The sequence below is a fragment of the Echeneis naucrates genome, chromosome 21 (assembly GCF_900963305.1).
Source record: "Echeneis naucrates chromosome 21, fEcheNa1.1, whole genome shotgun sequence".
NCBI classification, from domain to species: Eukaryota; Metazoa; Chordata; class Actinopteri; order Carangiformes; family Echeneidae; genus Echeneis; species Echeneis naucrates.
The window spans coordinates 4,491,493-4,497,617 of NC_042531.1; positions in this window are offsets into that span (position 1 = coordinate 4,491,493).

Here is a 6,125-nt window from a genome sequence, read left to right on the forward strand (position 1 = left end):
TACTCAAAAACCGGACCTGAGTACAGTACTACAGTAAATTCACTTTGTTACTGTCCACCTCTGGGTTTGACTCATCCTGAATGGTGAGGCGTGAACCCACCAGGATGCCCCCTCTCTGTCCTCAGACTCTCTGGCTGAGGGGGATGGCATATGGACTGAGAGAGGCCAAAGCCAGCTTTCTTCATCTGGACCAATCAGGAGCAGAGAGAGAGCGTTGGTCTTGTGGCTAGTGTTCTGTTCACTTGCTGCCAGGAAATTTAACATTCCTCACATGAACGTCCCATGCATGACTCACCTAGAATTAAAAATTTCCAAGGACACGCTCTCCGTCAGCCCAGTCTATACTTTATCTTTACTTAACTCTACTCTGTGTGTTTCTGTCCTACTGTGCGTATGCTGTGCTAAAAATGTCACCTGTGATTTGGGGATGTGCACTATTTAATATCTTTGCTTTGTTTTTAAGGCTTCTATGTGCTGCTGCAACGCTGCAGTTTCACCACGCCGGGACACAGAAAGGACTGTGAATTTTGATAATTTCTCTCTTGGGCTTTTTTGACTTTGGGGACACACACAGCTCCAGTTCACAGTTTATGTGTGTTGTGTTTTGTCATGACAGCCTGTGTTGTCTTTTGGGCCGTGTGTAGTGTTGCTTTAGTCACCAACAATTAATAAATTAGCACAGAATAACAAAGCTTTAATGTTATTTTTGGTTCTCCTCATTTCTCTAGTTGGTAGCTTATTATCACCCATCCAAAATGTTCAAAGAAAGGAGAGACACTGAGACGTCCATACAAATTTAAAGCTACCAGTGTTGAATGGTTTTTTTTCCGAGCGGTACCTGAAAGCAGCACAGCTCTCAAGGAGAAACCTGCTCAGGATCGAGGTCCAGCATCCGGGATACTCCGGTGAAATCCCCCGGACCGGCACGGCTAATAAAGCACCGGGACCGGGACCGGGACCTGTGCGGGATCCCGGTGTGAAGCTGAATTCGGATCCTCCAGCCTGCGACCAGAAACGGGACTTCTGCTCTGATGGAGAAGGAGGCGCCCTGAAAGTGACCCTGGTGAGTTTTCCACACAGGAACAAATGTCAGCAAATGTGTTTGTTTGTTTGGTCGAAATGAAACGTCCGATCGACCGACTGATCTCTGATTGATGGATTGTGTGTCTTTGTGGACTCCTCAGTGTTACACACAAAATGCACTACAACGGACCTCACACGTCTTCTGCATGTCTTCCTGCCACAGGCGACTTTAATTTCTCACTAGCGTAGTTTTTTCACCAGATTTCTGTGCAAAAGGTTCTAGTTTTAGTCCAGCTGTTTAAGAAGCTGCATGGAAATCTGTGTTGTCTTAGACAGAGCTGCAACTGTCTCCCTTTTTTTTTTTTTTTAATGATAATGGAATTTATCTAGAGAATCTAGCATTTCCATATTTTCATGTTTAAAGAGAAAATTGTTGGTCACAGCTAAAGAGACCCCAAACCCCAAAGTTATTGTAATGTCTGACGTTGAAATATATTTTTTGTGAAATACAGGATAAAATGTGATATACAGCCCTCCCACTGCCACGAGCCTGTTAACTTTATTTATTCATAAGGTTGCACCTTCAGTGTGAGTTTTTAAGCCAACAGATGCGATAAGGACACAGAAAATCGGACATTTTAACAATTCCAGTTGAGGCTTGAGATTGAAAGCTCCAGAAGAGTGACTACTCTGTCAAACATGGAAATTTACAGCGAAATGGGAGCAAATTTCCTCATTTCTGCACCTGTTACCATAAAAAATTTGGCATTTTAGAGTCTGTTTCAGGAGATTACCCAAATCTCCCCTGATGCAATTTATTTTGATCAACTAATCAAGTAATTATCTTATGTAAATTAGAGCCTGGTTTAAATGTTTGGTTTTTGTCTCGCAAACGTCACACTGCACCACAAATGAAGGTCGGACCAAAGAACTTAACGTCATTACCTGAATCGAAGGAGGGAAACAGCTGCCGGGCTGAACTCTCCTCACCTTTGGGAATTGACCTGCCAACCTGCACTGTGTCTTCAGGCTCGAACAGTGCAGTAGGCTCATGTGGAGGACTAAAACTGTGCTATATGCTGGTTTTTGCAATCCTCGGCAACCAAAAACAGGTGTAAGACTATTTTTCCGTGAAACCCAGCTGAAGGGATTACGGCGGGCACACATGATTTATACCCAGGATGGGAATGTGTTCCCCACGACAGCATCAGAAACATGGCTGTGTTTGTCTTCATTCTGACTTCCCTCTGTGTGATGCCATTTAGCAAATGAAACGGTTAGACAGTGCAGTTATTCCTTATTTCCCTGGGGGAGTCCCTGGTGTATTGTGGATACTCCCCTGAGCGCTTTAGTGCAACATTTTGGGGATGACTGGGCTTCGGAAAGCCGGTGCATCCAAGCCGTGACTGGAAACGCCTCTTGGGCTGATGGGAAAGCTGGCTGATTTCCAAACCACAATCAGATACTGTTAATGAAAACAGAAAAGCTGTGTTATTTGCACAGGCAATGGAAAACACTGTATAATGGACCTCAGGCTTGCTTCACATAAATACTTGATGAAAACAGACTTAGTTGGAGAGTTTTGTTTTGTTTTGGGGTTTTTTTTGTTTGTTTTTTTTTTTTTCTTTCTAAGATACGGAACGAATCCTGTGACTGGAAAAACATTTAAATGGTCACCGGTGCTCACACGCAGCGACGCAGCACACGTCCATTTTCTTCTCCTTAATCAAAAAAAGCCTGATCGTGGGTGGTTTCATATTTTCCTCTGTGATATTTGGGCTTTAGTAACCTGTAGCTCTTATGGTCTTGCATACTTTTTCTGGAAAAATGTGGCTTTAACTGCTTGGTTGGGTTGCATCATCATATTTTTATAGGAGTTTTTAATGAATAACTTGTTTTCTGACCTATAATTTTATTGTTGTTCATCACTCTAATATATTCAGTAACTTAACTTATTTCCTGATTTTATTGTAATTGAATTGTGTACATTTGGTTTTACAGTTGTGAAGCACGTTTTCTGACAGGTGTTCTGTAAATAACACTCATTATTATCATCATTATCACTGTTATCATTTTTCCATTACTAAGTTTGTGCGTGAAATCTCTTCAAACGGGTGATTTTATTCATTTATTTTTTTGTGGAAATGTGCTGCACTGAAGACACGTCTTTGATCTAAATGTCGACCTTAACTTTGACATTTTCGTAAATTGTGAAGATAGAAGTTGTGTAACCGATTAGAAACAACTCATCTGTAAAAGCTACTTTGTTTGGAGCAACACTTTTTAATTCAGTGATGCATTAACCTCCTTTCACTTTTTTTTACTGAGCATGACGGAGACTAATGTTTAACTGAGGGAGAGACCCCACCCCATGAAACTTCATAGATTTGTTGTTCCGTACCTGAGATCTACTTGGATTTAATCAGTGGGGCGAAGTGATAAAAGGTCAAGCTAGTGGACTTGCAGACTTCCTGCAAGCTACACGCACACGGCCATCTAAACGGGAGTCAATACGTCCAGATTTAATGAGATGGGTCGATCTGCCAGGCCAGGCCAGCAGAAATGCAGGGGAGGTTTAGCGAGGGCCACGGGGCCCTTCTAATGCTAATGTATACACTCGAGACTGGCATTGTAATGTACGGGTTTTGTTTTGGAGCAAGATCAGCTTGGCTGGACAAAGTATAATTACCCTCCATTAACTTATTGGCAGAGTTCAGGTGTTTTTTTTTTTTTTTTAGTCCATTGCCTTCCAATTACTTAGACCCTCAGTAATAGTCATTACTGTGGTCATTGAAGGATTAAGGTTATATGTTTTGAGCTGCTTTTTGCACAAATGTACAAATGTCTGGAAAGTGCATATGACTTCAGTTCAGATTTAATTATGATTACAGTTGTTTGGATTCCTTTTGAACGCTTGAATGAGATCACATTAATAATGTAACAGAAGGATTTGATCATATGCATCATCACTTGGCGCTGTCCACCAAAGCTCATAAAATACAGATTTTGAAAATAATCAATCATCATACTGGGCTGACGGGTCAGAAATCGGAGAACTGTGAAGGACAAACGGTTTTTATCTGACACGTATAAGCTGACAAATCGGTTATTGTGACACTCGTATGCCAAATTGAGGGATTGCAGGCAAAGTCCAGGCAAAATTCATTTTTTTGTCTTTCACACTTGACCATACATCAGTTTGAGCGTTTAGAATACATTTCCCATATTCTTACTCATTGAAGAGTGGAATTTTTACTCTTGTCGTCACGACATGACGCAGATATGGGATTGTGGTTACGCAATAATAACTGGGTTAGCTCTGTGTGGAAAAAACAAGCAGATTCTTTTCTGTCAACGTCACGCTCAGCATTGTTATTATTGTGAACTTATTCTCAGCTATGACGCTGCGGTGGTTGCTTTTCAGTGGTCCTCAGCAACAGCTCCATGATTGTGTTTTCATGCTTTTTGCCCAGATCCCACGACCTTCCGCAGGATAAGCAACTGGCCTGTGGAGGAGTTCAGCCACATTATGCACAATGTCAACCGTTCGTTTTTCTGAGTGTGTAAATCATCGCTCGAGTCTGTTATATAACTGATCATTTTACATGCAGGAAAATTACCAAAACGGTAAAACCCGAGATAGAGCCTGCTCCGAGTCAGCCTCTTCTTTGCTGTTGACCTCAGCTCAAAGGCCCTCATCCTTGATGAGAGGAATGCCACCTTGATTCAAGAGCGCGGTGATTACGACGCTATATGTCTCCAAAAATCTGGCCCAGAGGATGAAGACGCTCTGAAGCCAAGGCTGCTGATGACATCACATTTTGGAGATTTTTATTTTGAAATTTGAGGTTTTAAAAGAAAAAAATAAATAAAAGAGAGAGAGAGAGAAACATGAAATAACATTGGCAGTGGGAGAGTGTTTCACGCAGACCAACGTAGTCAAAGCTCATCCAGTGAACCTTTTCTGTCCCCTGAGAACCTCCTTTGTTCTCGTGTCCTGCCTGCCGGATAAACTGTAACTCATCCCCTCGTGTCCTGTTAGAACATCAGTCACAGCTGCATGCACCACCACATGAAGGCAGCGTGCCTGACAGTATGTGTCACCCATCCTCCCCCCTTTTTCACCAGAAAACACAATCAACAAAGGGCTTTGTGGGAGGATGATGGTCCAGAGTCCCTATCCTGCTTATGGACAACTGCTAATTACCAGAGGAGTAATTAAGAACCGGGCAGCTGTGGCAACAATGAAACTGCTTCAGAGAGACGATCGAGAAACGCTGCTGCTGGAGGTGAAACGGTTAATTGTACCTCATTATGCTGCGTGAGCACACCGACAAAATGTGGCTGCTCGATCAAGGAGACACAGTTTGTATTGTTCGAAGTGATCTATCCCAGTGGAACGGTTGCAGTTTGGGTCACAGAGCGCACACACACACACACACACAAAAAAAAAAACAAAAAACGAAGGCCTGGGCGAAGAAGAAAGCTGCTTTCACCAGACAGGCTCAGACAGCGGCAAGGTCACTTGATAAAATGCTAATACAGACGTTAAGCATCCATGCTCTGTCAGTCTGACGATGCTGAGAGGCCCCCCCCCCCCCTCACACACACACACACCACACATACTGTACATGCTGTGAAGGACGCTGATTGTGTATCAGACTGACTCCAACCATGAGTTCTTCTTCCTCCTCGAGGTTGATTGGCCTCGCTGTGATATGCAGACACAGCAAGCAAAGTTTGGGTTTATATAATGAGTTTGGAATTTCATGTTTTCATGTGAGAATAAACAGTCCACTCTCAGCAGCTCAGGACCCGGCTTATTAGAATAAAATAACATTGCTGTCAAGCCTGCTTGGTTGAGTTTTTGGCTGAGTATGTTGTTGAGCTGGGCTGTGCTCAGTGATGGATAGAAACATGGACCATTAACTCCAGGGTTGTGCTTAAATCCAATTAAAATATTTGGTATTAATACTGAAGTCGGCCACTTTTAACCCCTATACCTCTAATTCTTTACCTCATTTATTAGAGAGTCATAGAAAATAATTCTGGTTTTGTAGTCAAACAAACGTTAACTCTTTTAATTAGATAAATTGAATTGT